Source organism: Loxodonta africana, chromosome 4, assembly GCF_030014295.1.
Source record: "Loxodonta africana isolate mLoxAfr1 chromosome 4, mLoxAfr1.hap2, whole genome shotgun sequence".
Taxonomy (NCBI): Eukaryota; Metazoa; Chordata; class Mammalia; order Proboscidea; family Elephantidae; genus Loxodonta; species Loxodonta africana.
The window spans coordinates 67,272,350-67,289,341 of NC_087345.1; positions in this window are offsets into that span (position 1 = coordinate 67,272,350).

Below are 16,992 nucleotides of genomic sequence, written 5' to 3' on the forward strand. Positions count from 1 at the left end.
TTTGCTAGAATTTGAGTTCTGCATCCCACTGCTCTCCTGCTCCCTCAGGGGTTCTCTGTTGTGTTTCCTGTCAAGGCAGTCATCAGTTGTAGCTGGGCACCGTCTAGTTCTTCTGGTCTACTTATTAACTAACATTTATTGCACACTTGCTACTTTTTACCAGGACCAGGGCTAGCCATTTTTCATGAATCGCCTCGTTGCATCCCAACTGTGACCTTATGAAGGAAGTACTATAATTATCTCCATTTTGTCTTTAGGAAGGTGATGCAAACAGTTTGCACTTGGCTACTAACCTAAAAACTGGCAGTTTGAACTCACCCAGAGGCTCTGCAGAAGAAAGGCCTGGAAATCTACTCCTGTAAAGATTGCAGCCAAGAAAACACTGTGGGGCAGCTCTACTCTGTAACACATGGGGTCACAATGAGTCTGGATCAACTTGATGGCAACGAGTTATGTTTAGGAAAAAAGTAACTTGTTTACACAAACCCTAACTGGTAAATCTGGATCAGGACTGTCAGTTATCTGATGCTGCTATAACAGAAATACCACAAGTGGATGGCTTTAACAAAGAGCAATGTTTTTTCTCACAGTCTAGTAGCCTAGAAGATTAAATTCAGGGAGTCGGCTCCAGGGCAAGCCTTTCTCTCTCTGTCAGCTTTGGGGGAATATCCTTGTTATCATTCTTCCCCTGTTCTGGGTGCTTCTCTGCACAGGAACCCCTGGTCCAAAGCATGCACTCTGTTCCCAGCGCTGCTTTCTTGGTGGTATGAGATCCCTATGTCTCTCTGCTCGCTTCTCTCTTTCTTATCTCAGAAGAGATAGGCTCAAGTTGTAGATTAATCTTGTAGGCTGAGTTTACATAATGAGTTGGGCCGCTAATCCCAACTCATTAACATCATAGGGATAGGATTTACAACACATAGGAAAATCTCATCAGATGACAAAATGGTGGACAGTTACACAATTCTGGGAATTATAACCTAACCAAGTTGACAGATATTTTTGGGGGGACACAATACAATCCATGACAGGGACCCAGATCAGTGTGAATTTGGAGCCAGTGTTTCCACCACAACCTGATGACCCTGCCTCACAAGTGACATTGCAGCCATGATGTTATAACACAAATGCATTGCATGCTAGACAGCTCGCATTATTGCTTCAGCTGGTGCGCATTTCCTGGTGGTTTGGGTCGCATGTGACAGATTGATCTTTTTTTTTTTTTCCTGTAATAGAGCTATGATTTATGGACCTATCAGGCACATTTCCAGAATCGCAAATATCTGTCGTAAATAGAAGAGGATTTCCTTTGTCTGGAATTTTGCAGTTTTTCCTTAGAAAGACCTCCTTGGTTGAGCAAATGCAGAAAATTCTTTCTGTTTTCAACGAGGGGGTTTGCAAACGTGAACACAAATCCTTTCATGTCAGAGGCTGTTACCAGATGGCTCTAGAAGGTACACAGGATGGATGAGGTTGAAGCCACTTTGGAAGCTCTTAGTGAACAGGAGTAGTTTAGTGAGAATTGCATCGTGCCTAGGATGTTGCCACCACATACTGTTTTAAAATCAAGGGGATTTATTTCTTAGGTAACACAAATATAAACGGATGGTAGAAAACACCTTTGGGACTGAAACTAGAGAAGTAATGTATAATAGAAACAGCTGTACAAGACATTTCTCGAAGCTCTGTTTATGATCACCTCCTTTTGGGAGATGAAGAAAGAAAGCAGATGTCAACCTGTGAAATATTTTACAGAGAATAGTTTATGATTATGTCACCTTGAGGAGAAGGAGAAGTAAAAGAGATACTTAATGTTTAGTGTGGAATGTAAGACCAATGAGTTATAATTTGGCGTTGGTTAGCAAGACCTGGCCACCCAGACTATTGAGCCAATGCCAATTATGGAAGGGAAATTAGTGAGGAACTGGCTTTGCTCATATGGACTTGTGTGTGTGTGTGTGTGTGTGTGTGTGTGTGTGTTGGTGTTTTGGGTCCTAAATGAGGACTGTCACCAGTTGGAAGTGGGGTTTTTACAGTGATATCTACTGAGTTCCGACTTGTCCCTTTACAACTTTTCTCAGAGAAAAAGCAGCCAAGAACAGGGACTCAGTATCAGTCCAGGTGTGGTCTAAGATGGTAATGGCACACCATTTTGTGGAAGAACACCCAGACTGTGAGGGTGTCCTTGCAGCCAAGGGTCAGAGAATATTTGGGGGCCAGATCATGGTGCCAAATGTTTCCTGTCACATATCTCTTTGTTTGTCACAGTGTGATAGTTAACTTCATGTGGCAACTTGGCTAGCCTGTGGTGCCCAGTTTTTTGATCAAACACTAGCCTAGATGCTGTTAAGAAGTAGTTAAAAAAAATTGTGATTAAATCAATTGGCCTTAAGTAAATCAGGTTACCCTCCATAATGTGGGTGGGTGTCTTAGTCATCTAGTGCTGCTGTAACAGAAATACCACAAGTGGATGGTTTTAACAAAGAGAAGTTTATTTTCTCACAGTAAAGTAGGCTAAAAGTCCAAATTCAGCGTGTCAGCTCCAGCAGGAGGCTTTCTCTCAGTCAGCTCTGGAGGAAGGTCTTTCTCTTTAATCTTCCCCTGGACTAGGAGCTTCTCTGTGCAGGAGCCCCAGGTCTAAAAGATGCACTTTGCTCCTGGTGTTTCTTTCCGGGTGGTATGAGGTCTCCAACTCCCTGCTTGCTATCCTTTCCTTCTATCTCTTGAGAGATAAAAGGTGGTGCAGGCCACATCCCAGGGAAACTCCCTTTACATTGGATCAGGGATGTGACCTGGGTAAGGGTGGTGTTACAATCCCACTCTAGTCCTTTTAACATAAAATTACAACCACAAAATGGAGGACAACCACACAATACTGGGAATCATGGCCTAACCAAATTGATATACACATTTTTGGGGGGACATAATTCAATCAATGACAGTAGGCCTCATCCAATCAGTTGAAGGCCTTAAGAGCAAAAAGAGAATTTTCACTAGGGTGTATTCTGCCTCCAGACTGTAAATAGGCATTGTGCCAGAACTCCCTAACTATTCCTGTTGCCTGACTTATAGATTTTAGGTAAGGAGACTGCAGGAATTTCTAGCCTGTCACCTGACCTACAGATTTGGACTTGTCAGCCCCTACATTCAAGTGAGCCAATTTCTTTAAATACATCTCTCTCTCTCTATATATGTGTATATATGTATTCTCTATATACGCAGTAAAACCTGTGAAAACTGGAACCTGTATAAGGCAGAAGCCTGTCAGAGAAGAAAAACTCAAACATTTTTTCCTAATAGAGAGGGATAGAAAAGTGCTAAGACCATACCCTGTCAAAGGTAGAAAACTTGCAAGACCTGGAAAAATAAGGCAGTCCCATTGAGTTCCAGCTGTCACGGATTTCACTGCATATGTCTTACTGGTTCTGTTTCTGTAGAAAATTCTAATACACACCCATGAAGTGGAGTTCTTTTTTCTTTTTAAAAAGCCAGTCTTTTAAGGCTTGACTAGATCTTACTATGTAGGTGGACTGGGAAGGATTTTTTGATATCTATTTGCTTCTGCAAAAACAAAAAAACATATCCTGCTAATTCAGAGATGCCATCTGCAATATACCCCCCATTGCTGTCGAGTGGAAACCCTGGTGGCGTAGTGGTTAAGTGCTACAGCTGCTAACCAAAGGGTCGGCAGTTTGAATCTGCCAGGCGCTCCTTAGAAACTATATGAGGTGGTCCTACTCTGTCCTATAGGGTCACTATGAGTCGGAATCGACTCGACAGCACAGGGTTTGGGTGGGTGCGTCGAGTCGATTCTGACTCATAGCGACCCTATAAGACACGGTAAAACCACCCCATATGGTTTCCAAGGAGCGCCTGGTGGAATTGTACTGCTGACCTTTTGGTTGGCAGCTGTAGCTCTTACCCACTATGCCACCAGGGTTTCCGTCTGCAATATACCCATGAGCAAGTCATTTAAACTCTCTGGGCTTCAGCTGTGTTATCAGTAAAGGGAGAGGACTGGTAAAAAGATGATCCCTAAGGTCACAGCTAAAATCTACAGACTCAACTTTCCTACAATTCACTTCAAGCTTTTGTGTCTGTTCATATTTTGTATTTCAATGACTGGATGCAACTTGGTAAAGGACGGTAGTTTGGCTATGGTAGTGAAGTTCAGTCCACAAAGGATGATTTCGTTTGGAAGATTTCCCCACCTCATTTCACATTGCCTAGCAATGAAGAAGTTTCTACATTCCGTAAGCCTTGACAAATGAACCCCAATCTCCCTAAAAGGAACATTAATGGAGGACTCCTGAGGTTTTTTTTTTTTTTCCTGAGGTGGTTTGTTATAACTTTATTCCTTCTAAATGCAGTATTTATTGAGTAGTCTCATAGCCTTGGCTAATCTTTAAATCATAGTGTGTTTTAAGGAAATATGACACTGAATGAAACCTACCGTATTTTCACGTGTCTTACTTCATTATAATTTCTGTTTTCAGATCTGCCTTGCCAACTAAATTGTGAGCCCCTTGATGGTAGAAGTCATGCTTTATTCATCATTCTATTCCTTTCTACTGAGTGTAGCATTCTGGCTCAATAGTTATCTTTTGAATAAAAGATCATTAGCTCATCAGTTAAGACATATTAGGAAGACAGTCCTGGCGATCTACTTCCAAAAATTAAACAATGAAAATATGGATCACAGAACATTGTCTGAGACTTCGACCTGCTTACTCTGGGAGCATCATCTAGAGGGACCAGATTGCTGGAGAAGGACATCATATTTGGTAAAGCAGAGGGTCAACAAAGGTGAGGGAGACTTTCAATAAGATGGATTTGTTACCGCAATTTCACGAGTTAGAGCCGCCTGCTACAAATAGCCAGTTCTCGAGACCGGGGTGAGGTGGGTAGCAAGAGCTTTATTAGATACACCGGTATACGGAGACAGAGGGGAATGATCTCCTCCTAAAGTCGTCTGTCTCACCAGACTACCAATCAGCTCTGGTTTTTAAGGGAACGGGGGCCATAAGTTTTAGGGACTTGTGGAATGTGCACTGTCTTTCTTCTGTTTGGTTTTGGTGGTCATATCTCAAACATGTTGATCTTTTCCTGCCATTATCCCATTGGCTGGGGGCGGGGGAGGGTGGCTGGCGCCATCCTTATTCTTATTTGACAGGCTTAGATCAGTATCACTTGTTTTCCACGGTCTTAGAGGAAACATTGTTTAACACTTAACCATTTGGGGAGCTAACATCAGGATCTTACTTGGAGGCAGGGGTGAGCTAGGGGAGGGGAAGGACAGAAAGAAGAAAGAAAAAAAATTGGCTCAGGTACTGTTCAAGGTATGGCTGAGCAGCCTGTTTCAGATTGACACTATGGACTCAAACGTACCAATGATCATGAAGATGGCACAGGACTGGGCAACATTTCCTTCCATTATACCTGGGGTCAAAATGAGTCTGAGCCGACTCGATGGCAACTAACAACAGACTCACCAAAGTCAATCTAAAAGTTGCAGTTCAGGCTTGGCTCACTCCACCCATGCATTGTATTAAGGACAGAATGTGAGGCTCACCTGAGAAGCCTTCTCCCTCTCCTCCGCCCTCTCCATTCAGATACACGGTGGTGATGGGAAGGGCAGATTTTTAAAAGATGCACCTCATGATTATAATATACATATTTCCCATCTTCCTGAGGGAAGAGGAACATACTCAGAAGTTGCACATGTTGCAGCATTCCTACTGTGGGGCCAGGGCCCAGCAGGTCCTAGGTTACTCACAGACAGTGAGAGGTGTGGCAGTGTGATGAGTTGGGATGGGTGTGGATGGATACTTCTCCGCTGTGTAAGCCTGCGTGGGGGCAGAAGAGAGGGCAGATAGTATTCCCTTCTCTGGATGCCTGCTCTCCTTCTGGGGCGTGGAAACTATACACACTCAAACTAAGGCCTCATGTCCTGGGAATGAACATGGTTTTAAGGCCAGTTTGTTGATGCAGCTGACACAGACATTCTGAGAAGAAGAAAAAAAGAATCATTTAACATAAAAATAAATCTTATGAACCTGTCTTCCAAGCATTAAATCAACATAGAAATTTTCACAAAGAAATCTCTCCAAAAGGAAAAAATTTTAAATATTTGGAAATATTAAACCAAAGCAATGAAACTTCACACAGTGGAAATATTTGGATTGAATGTTATTGGAAACAAACTAAAAAGCATCAATTAAATTTCTGGATGTTTGAGATCTTTAGCTCAAATACTAACTCCTCAAAGGGCTTTCCCTGACTACCCAATCAAACCAGCCTCCTGACTTTGGTCATATCACCGTTTCACCTTTTCTCACAGTGCATATCATCTGAAATTATTTTGTCTATTTGTTTCCTAGAATATCCTTAAGAGCAGGCATGTCTCTGCCTTATTTCCTACTGTGCCCCAGATCCCTGGCACAGAATAACCAAAAACTGAATCAGTTGCCGTCAAGTCAGTTCCAACTCATGACAACTCATGTGTGTCAGAGTACAACTGTGCTCCATAGGGTTTTCAGTGGCTGATTTTTCAGAAGTAGATCACCAGGCCTTTCTTTCGAGGCACCTCTGGGTAGACTTGAAACCCAACCTTTTGGTTAGCAACTGAGCACGTTAACCATTTGTACCATCCAGGGACTCCTGGCACAGAGTTGGTGCTCAGTAATTATTTGTTGAATTAATGACTAAATGAATATTTTGCATCACTCATTGGACATACCTCCTTAAAACTATTTTTCAAGCTGTAAAAATTACCAGAAACAAACAAACCCACAAATCTCTGTTTGGAACATCTGGGTTGTGTCTTAGTTATCTAGTACTGCTGTAACAGAAATACCACAAGTGAGTGGATTTAACAAACAGAAATTTATTTTCTCTGATTTAGGAGATAATATTGGAGCCATTATTCCCTGTTCTTGAGCATACAGAATGTGACCCAGCTGGAGCTGGACTCACAAGAACACATCAACTGGGCCCTGAGGTATAATGACAATAGCTAGGACAATCTTGGAAAACATCTTTTAGGGAATCCTGCACATAAACAAAATGGTGGCATAGTGGTTAAGTGCTACGGCTGCTAACCAAAAGGTCGGCAGTTTGAATCCGCCAGGTGCTCCTTGGAAACTCTATGGGGCAGTTCTACTGTGTCCTAGAGGGTCGCTATGAGTTGGAATTGACAGCACTGGGTTTTGGGTTCTGGGCACATAAACAAATCATAAAACACAGCACAAAAGACCCACACACTTTCCACTCTTATCTTTTTCTGTTAGCATTTAGTGAATAGTAAGATTTGTTGGACCAATGAAGACCCTCCTGACATTACTAAACCCTGTAGCAATGAACGTTAAGAAAGACAATTCAAAATGTAGAATCAGAGTAATTAGTGGTTTCTAGCCAATCTGGGAAAAGGTGAAGTTTTGATGATTTTATCCACTTGTAATGTTAATATATACTGATGATTCTCTCACATTCCTTGGACTCAGACAGACATGGCTGTGGCAGCATTCTTGTCCATTTTCTCACTTTTGCTTATTCTGTAATATTCCTTGGACTTGGGCAGACATGGCTCTGGCAGTATGCTTGTCCGTTTCCTACTTTAGCCTCTTTGAACATATGCTGAATAAAACCTTTCTGCTTTACTAAACTTTGTGACATTTTTACCCTGGAAAACTCACAGTTCAGAAGGCTAGAAGTCTGAATTCGGGGCACCGGCTCTAGGGGAAGGGTTTTTCTTTCGGCTCTGAAGGAAGGTCCTTGTCTCTTTTCAGCTGCTGTTCCTGGGTTCCTTGGTGATCTTCACGTGGTGCATATCTTCCCCTCCCTTTGGGCTTCCTTCCCTGTGCCTTATCTGCTCTTATTGTATCTCAGAGGCGATTGGCTTAAAACACGTCCTACACTGATTTGGTCTCTTTAACATAACAAAGAAAGCCCTGTTCCCAAATTGGGTTACATCCACAGGCATAAACCCCAGCGCTGTCGAGTCTATTCCAATTCCGACTCATAGCGGCCTTTTAGGACAGAGTAGAACTGCCCCCATAGAGTTTCCAAGCAGTGCCTAGTGGATTCGATCTGCCAACCCTTTGGTTAGCAGCTGTAGCACTTAACCACTATGCCACCAGGGTTTCCACAGGCATAGGGGTTTAGGATTTACAACACAAATTTTGGGGGGACACAATTCAATCCACAACAGGTTGTTTCACTCAGTTCAGGATTTTGCCTCAAGAAGAATGGGTAGGTACTTGGAGAGCTGCCATAGCATAGTGGTTAACAGCACGGCACCTGGAGTCGCACTACCTGTATGTAGAACCCCAGAAAAGTACCCACTAAATATCTCCTGAATGGAAGTTTCAAGATTCAGTTCAAGTTTGTGTTCACAGCATGAAGAAGACATTATTTATTTTGAAACATACTGTGGGGCCTAGAATGTAGCAGGCAAATGATATATGAGATTCTTAATATATTTTACTTCTATGAAAACCATGCTTAAACATTACTTCTATATAAAAGCCATGTTTCTACGGGTTTTAAAAAATAAAAGTTTCTTCTGCTTCCCATGAAAATGTAAAACTATGGTGAAATGAGTTTCCTTTATGTGGCCTTTTGTCTTGGTTCTTTGGAAAAACAGTTCGAGAGATTTTTCTCCTAAGCCCTGAGGAGTTACCTTTGTCTGAGTTTTCTATCCCAGATGTTTTCTTACTTTTGTCCAGGTTGATTGACATTTCCAGGGTAAGCTGTAAACAACTTGTGGTTTGATGCTTTTTGTCTAGTCCTGGGCTGCAGCCTACCCTGTAATTGGTATGCGCCTTGCAGGGACTGGTCAGCAGACTATGCAAATAAGGCATTTGTAGCAGTGGCGTATGTATCTAGGGTATTGCACTGCCCAGGGTGCGTGGCACCACTGCACAGTTTCTATTAACCCGGTAATCTTTTAATTAACATACTATGTTAATGTTAAGTAATACGTTAATTAAAAGATTAACCAACTTGACTTGTATTTTTGAGCTGGTAAAATTATCTAAAAGGAGGGTGTCAGACATTTAGACGGGGGTGCAACTTGAGTGCTTACCATAGGCACCATTTTCTGGAGACATGCTGCTGGCCATACTGGGTTAATAGAAACTGCTCAGGGGTGCCATGTACGAAGGGCCAATGCAATACCTGCCATATCCCAGTTACGCCTCTGGTCTGTAGCCCACTATGCAAAGGAAGCGCCTGTGTCCTACCTGGAGAGGACTGGTCAGTTCGTGGTCCTGGTGGGAGGACCATGCCTTGAAATTGATGAGGAGCTTATGGATATATACATCCAACCCCACAGGGTTTTTTCAGACAGAAAGAAACACGAAGAGAAGCAACAGGAAGAAAGAAGGGAGAAGAAGCAGAGAGAGAGGAGGCAAGGAACCTCCTAAAAGAATGGTAACACTGGTTAAAGGCTGTAACACTGAAGACAGCAAAATGCGGTCTTGGTGTTCATTGCTTTTGTCCAAGCAACACTTTACAATCAAAACAAAGTAGAAGGGGCCCTGCAGCAGAGTCACCAATAACAGCCCAAAGAGCCTGTCCTGAGGGGGCTGAGAGGAGGCCTGCACGGTTGAGAAGGGGCGCTCATGGCAGAGAAAAGAGCCTGGTTGCTTGCATGGCCGAGAGGAGCTGTCCTGCAGCGAAGAAGAGACTTTGCCTACGTGCTTCCTGATCCTGCATTGTAGCCTGTTGATCCTGATCCCGAGTTGTGCCCTGTTCCTTAATAAACCGCTTAACTGTAAGCATGGTCTGTCAGTTTTGCGTGGCCATTGCAATGGATTATTGAACCCAGTAAAGAATTAGAGAGTGCCGAGGAAGGGACGGCTGGTGTCAGAATTGGCACAAAGTTTGGAGAGTGGAGGTGTGTCTCATTTCCCTCACAGAAATAAATCAGCTTTGAACTGATCCTGGTCATTACCCCGTCTGAAGTTAGACAGGTTCTGACACTGCTACCACTAATACTACCATTTCTCAAAAGCTACTGAAGTCCTTGTCAAATCAAACATGGTACATGATTTGTTCTCTTTGCTGTTTTATGCCACAGCACGGAAAGTGGAGTCAAAAGATGTTAGTTCTGATCCAAGCTCTGCCATTTATGAGCTTGAGTAAGTTACTTAATCTCTGAGAGTCTAACTTTATCTGTTAAAAATAAAAAAGACAAAAACATAACACGAACATTCCTGCCCCTCCCAGGCTGTGTGTTAAATTCCAGGAATACAACCTATGAAAAATGTTAGCTCATCTTTACATTGATGATGAAGGGTGTTAGTATATTACGACTTTTTGAATGATGGAGAATGTAATTCTGTTACAGTGGTTATAGCCTAACATTCAACTGTCTGCCCTTGCAACACTGTTTGCGTTTAAGATCAAACAAAGTCGTAAGCGCAAGGAATAATAATAAAGTAGAAGCTGAAGTTATGAAGCCATCTCTGGGCTAATTGAGTTAGATCTTAGCAGTGTGTTATCAGAAATTTAGCACCTGGAAAAGATACCTGGAAATCTAATTATATGGTCTCTTATCCACAATAAGAATTGCTAAAATGGAAAATTATATCCTGATCTCTCCTTATTACCATTCATATTCAAACAGACTTCTTTCTTACTCTACCCTTTCTCACTCAGCTCATCATGATTCTCTTCCAACATGCAAATATGCTATTTTCTTCATGAGAACTTTTCATTTTCTGAGCCACCAGCTTTGTAGTTTAGGAGAAAATAGGGTAAAAACGTTAATAGCCTTTATCTCTGGATGATAAAATTAAAAATACCATTTTCCCATAATGTTTTTCTCTGCTTTCTAAATTTTCCGTGATGAGCATTTATTCTTTTTTATGCTAAGAGGAAAAACAAGGAAGCAGATTTAATTAGGTTGCATTACTCAAAGGTGTTCAGATAACATTAGTTATGGAGCTATCCTGCAGGGAAAAAGATATCTGACCAAATAAAATTTGTGTTGTTAACCACTGTGCTATGGTGGCTTCCCAAGTACCTACCCATTCTCCCTGAGGTGAAATCCTGAACTGAGTGAGACAACTCAAATGCAGATTCCCCAAATAGAGATTTGTGGATCACCACCCCCCATCCTCCACCAGGACGCTATCTCCTTTTGGAAGAGTCCCAAAGCACAGTAGTATATTGACGCTTGCTACCCATACCCATTGCCATTGAGTCGATTCTGACTCATAGTGACCCTGTAGGACAGAATAGAACTGTCCCATAGGGTTTCCAAGGAGCACCTGGTGGATTTGAACCGCTGACCTTTTTGGTTAGCATCTGTGGCACTTAACCACCACACCACTTAACACCTGCTAGGTCCTGCAAAAAAGAAACCTACTTGACTTTGCTTAACTCAACAGTTTTCCAGTTTTTTTTGCCCTCACAAAACACTTTTTACACGCACAATCTATAAACCTTTTGTGAAACTATTGACCACAGAACATCTTTTTGGGAAACATAGGCAATTGGCAACCACTGTCTTCTGTTGAGCTCACCTACAGTCTGTGGACAACCGAAGGGTCCATGAATGGACTTTAAGCAGGTGCCACATACCCCTGAAGCTACATGCACAATACTATGTGAACGTACATGTACGTGCTTTTCTCCTGGGGTTAGGGTCAGTGACACTCAAAAGAGTCCCAGGCATCTGCATCCTGAAAAGGTAAAGGGCCACTGTCTTAGTTTCTTAGAGCTGCTGTAACAGAAATACCACAAGTGGGAGCTTCAATGAACAGAAATTAATTTTTCTCACAGTATAGGAGGCTAGAAATCTGAATTCGGAGCAGCAGATCTAAGGCAAAGTTTTCTCCATGCACTCTAGGGGCATATTCCTGTCTCAGCTTCTCCAGTATTCTTCTTGGCATTTCTTGGAAATCTCCACATGGCATTTATCTTTCCCCCACTCATACTTGCTTCCCTCTGTGCCTAACCTGCTCTTTTATATCTCTAAAGTGATTGCCTTAAGACACATCCAATGCTGATATGGCCTTATTAACGTAACAAAGAAAATCCTGTTCCCAAATGGGATTACGTCCACAGGTATAGGGGTTAGGATTTACAACACATATTTTGGAAGGACACAATTCAACCCATAACAACCATGGACAGAAAAATCAGCTTCTTGGTGCTCATCACTTTTGTCCAAGCAACACTTTGCCATCAAAACAAAGCAGAAAAATCAAAAAATCTGTTGCCATATTTAGCAAAAACAAAAAAAATTAGATGTCTGGTTAGTTTGAATTTCAGATAAACAAGGGTAGTTATTTTTTTTAATATAAAGATGTCCCAAATGTTGCACAGAACATTCTTATACTAAAAAATTATTGTTGCTTATCTGAAATTCAAATTTAACTGAATACTGTATTTTTTACCTCGTCATCCTAGTTAACTCAATGTATTAACACTAGGGTTATGGAGCATACTAACAGAAATGCTGATATAGGATTGCATAATGCCTTTCTACTCAAAGTGTGGTCCACGGACCAGCAGCATCAACATCACCTGAGACCTTGTTAGAAATGCAGAATTTCAGGCTGCACCAAAGACCTACTGAATCAGAATCCAGTGGATTGTTCACATGTTAAAGTTAGAGAAATGTTGATTAAAAGAACTCTTAGCATGATGGTTTTCAACTAGGGCCTCAAACGAGTTTGTTTCACCCTAGATATACTGAATCAGAATCTACAGTTTAACAAGATCCCCAGATGATTCTCATGTATAATAAAATTTGAGAACCACTGCTCTACTGGTGGTTCTCAGAACTGATCCCTAACCAGCAGTATTTGCATTGCCTGGGAAATTGTTGGAAATGCAAATTCTCAGTAAGGGTTTGAACAGGGACAAACCAGAAGGAAGCCCTGATTTCAACCTTGACTGCACATTGAAATCATTGGGTAGTTTTAAAAAGACGAAAGCCTGAGCTTACTTACCCTTAGAGATTAAAGTTTAATTGATCTGAGATGCAATATGGACATTAGGACTTTTTAGCACTCCCCCTACCTCCACTCGAGGTGATTCTAATGTGTAGCCAAGGTAGCACCTTTATATAAAATAGTGAGACCCAATTGTCTTAGTTATCTAGCTCTGTTGTAACAGAAATACCACAAGTGGGTGGCTTTAGCAAACATAAATTTATTTTCTCACAGTTTAGGAGGCTAGAAGTCTGAATTCAGGGTGCCAGCTCTACTGGAAGGCTTTCTCTCTGTCAGCTCCGGAGGAAAGTCTCTTTGAGCTTCTGCTCCTGGGAGATGTTCTTGTGGCTTGGCATCTCTCTTCCCCCATCTCTGCTTGCTAAAAAAAATGCTTGCTAGCTTGCTTTTAATCTCTTTTATATCTCAAAAGAGATTGACTCAAGATACACCCTACAGTAATCCTTCTTTCATTAACATAATAAATACAACCCATTCCCAAATGGAATTATAACCACAAGCCTAGAAGTTAGGATTTACAACACATATTTTTTGGGGGACATAATCAATCCCTAACACTGACCAAGGTGAGGAATGGAAAAGGCTTTATCAGAATCACCTATGGAGATTTTTTCAACATACATTCCTATGCCCCACCCCAGGTCTACCGAAGTGGAATCTCCAGGTATAGTCATCTGCATTTCCAAAAAGCATCCAGTACCATCTGCTATAGAGTCCTCTCCAGCTTAGAACCAGTTAAAAAAAAAAAAAAAAACAAAACCATTGCTCTTGAGTCGATTCCAACCCACAGTGACCCTATAAGACAGAGTAGAACTGCCCTGTGGGTTTTTCAAAGAGTAGCTGATAGACTTGAACTGCTGGCTTTCTGCTTAGCAGCTGTATCACTTAATCATTGCACCACCAGAGCTCCAGAATCGGTTCACTCATTGCCATCAAGTCGATTCCGACTCATATTGACCCTATAGGACAGAGTAGAACTGCCCCATAGAGTTTCCAAGGAGCGCCTGGTGGATTTGAACTGCCGACCTTTTTTTGGTTAGTAGCTGAACTCTTAACCACTATGCCACCAGGGTTTCCAGAACCAGTTTAGGACAACCTAATCAGAGTTATCCAACTGCTATCTGGCAACCATATATATATATTTTTTTCTTTTCTTTATTTAATACACGTATGTTTTATGACATTGGTTAACAGCCCCATGGCATGTCAGTACTCTCCCTTCTCCACCCTGGGTTCCCTATTGCCAGCTTTCCTGACCCCTTCTACCTTCTAGTCCTTGCCCCTGGGCTGGTGTGCCCCTGGGCTGGTGTGCCCCTTTAGTTTCGTTTTGTCCTATGGGTCTGTCTAATCTTTGGCAAAAATGTGAACTTCTGGAATGACTTCATTACTGAGCTAAAAATTTGGGGGCTATACTCTTGGGGTTTCTTCAGTCTCTGTCAGGCCAGTAAGCCTGGTCTTTTTTTTTTTTGAGTCAAAATTTTGTTCAACATTTTTCTCCAGCTCTGTCCAGGACCATCTCTTATGACTCCTGTCAGAGCAGTCAGTGGTGGTAGCCAGGCATCATTTAGTTGTACTAGATTCAGTCTGATGGAGGCCGCGTAGTCGTGATCTATTAGTCCTTCGGACTAACCTTTCCCTTGTGTCTTTAGTTTTCTTCATTTTCTCTTGCTCATGAAGGGTTGAGACCAGTGGAGTATCTTGGGTGGCCACTCACAGGCTTTTAAGACCCCAGACACTACTCACCAATGTAGAATGTAGAATATTTTGTTTATTAACTATGTTATGCCAATTGAGCTAGATGTTCCCTGAGACCATGGTCCCCACAGCCCTCAGCCCAGTAATTCACCCCCCTAAGGGAGTTTGGATTTGTTCATAGAGCTTCCATGACCTTACCCTGAACAAGTTGTGCTGGCGTCCACAGTATTGTGTACTGTCTTACCCTTCATCAAAGTTACCACTTAGATAGAGATGTTTTTTTAATGGAGCACCAGTACTCATGGGTACTACCCTTTATTTTGTGCACCAATCTGTTATTTTGCTAAAAGGTGACCTCAGGGAATAGTTTTGGTTCAAGGTTAATAGAGTATTTTAGGGCGATAGTCTCAGGGAATCCTCTAGTCTCAACCGGTCCAGTAAGTCTGGGCTTTTAAAGAATTTGAGTTCTGTTCAACTTTTTTCTCCCATTCTGTCAGGGTCCAACTACTGTGGCACAGATTAGAATAGTAAGTAGTGGTAGCTGGGCAGCATCTAGTTTTTCTGGTCTCAGGGTAGATGAGGTCGTAGCTTGTGTAGGCTGTTAGCTCTGTAGACTAGTTTCTTCCCTGAGTCTTTGGTTTCCTTCTGGCAACTGGTGTTTATGATGCATAGGAAAGAACGGTTTCCTGCTCACTGTACTATAGCTATACTCACTACACAATAGGAAATCAATGGAAATTTCTACTCTGTTAGTAAAGTGGCAAATATAATGTGAAGACATACTAGGAATAGTTTCTTTGATTATGGAGTTACTAGTTTCCTGATGACAGCCATCTTTTACATAGAGTGGCTTAAATTGCCATTCAATGTAATAGTTAGTATCTATAATCAATGTTAATTACTGCTGTAGTAACAACAACAACAAAAAAAAAACAAAACAGCAGAGAGACAAGGCGGAGTTTGAGTGGTTACAAATATTTATACCAGTGCTTTGTTTGGTTTTAGACAGACTTGAGTTCAAGCTCAAGCTCCAATTAGTTAATGTACGACCTTGAGCAAGTTACTTAACCCCTGTAAGTCTTAGTTTCCTTGTCTATAAAATGTAGGTAGTAATGCTACCTTGTGAGGTTGCTTGAAAATTAAATTAAATAATGTATATGAGCATTCTATGAATGGGAGGGAGTCCTGGTGGTGCAGTGGTGAAGAGCTGCGGCTGCTAACCAAAAGGTCAGCAGTTCAAATCCACCAATCACTCCTAGGAAGCCCCAGGGAGCAGTTCTACTCTGTCCTATAGGGTTCCTATGAATCAGAATTGATTCGACAGCAATGGGTTTGGTTTGGTTTATAAATGGAACTATTATTGGGGAGCAGTGGTGGTTCAGTGGTAGAAATTTAGGTGCCATGTCGGAGACCCAAGTTTGATTCCCAGCCAATTCACCTCATGCGCAGCCACCGTCTTTCTGTCAGTGGAGGCTTGCGTGATGCTATGATGCTGAATGGGTTTAGCAGAGCTTCCAGACTAAGATGAGCTAGGAAGAAAGGCCTGGTAATCTACTTCTGAAAATCAGTCCATGAAAACCCTTTGGACTGTAACTGTCTGAACCACAACTGATCGTGGGAATGGTGCAGGACTAGGTAGCATTTCATTCCGTTGCGCTTGGTGTTGCCATGAGTTAGGGGCCAACTTGATGTTGGCTAGTAACAGCAATTATTGGGTCAAGGAAAAGAGAAAGGACAAATCTGGGCCCAGGCCCTCCTCTCGATCAGCAGGTTTTGATGGCTCATGTTGTTGTTAGTTGCTGTTGAGTCGGTTCTGATGCACTGCAAACCTATGAGTAGAACTGCTCCATTGTGTTCCTCATAGAAGCAGATCACCAGGCCTTTATTCTGTAGTACTGCTGGGTGGGTTCAAACTACTAACCTTTAGGTTAGCAGTTGAGCAAAAACTGTTTGTGCCACCTAGGAAACTTTTTGATGGCCCGTAGGAAATAACAAAAGGGTTCAAAGAGATTATGGGAATCCCATGGAATCCCGTTTTAATTGTTCCATGGTCTTATTGGGATGAAACTTTCTGTAGCTGTGATAACTATGGGCAACTTAACCTCTAAGTTATGTTACTCCTCTATACAAGGAGTCACACTACCTACTTCACAATTTTTTTTCCTTAATCTTCTTATTTTGTAATAATTTCAGATTCACAGAAAAGTTTCAAAGATAGTAGAGAGTTCCTGTATGCTTCTCACCTACTTACCCCTAACTAAGAAACCAACATTAGTACATTACTATGAACTAAATTTTCAGACTTCATTTGGATTTCCCCAGTTTCTCCATT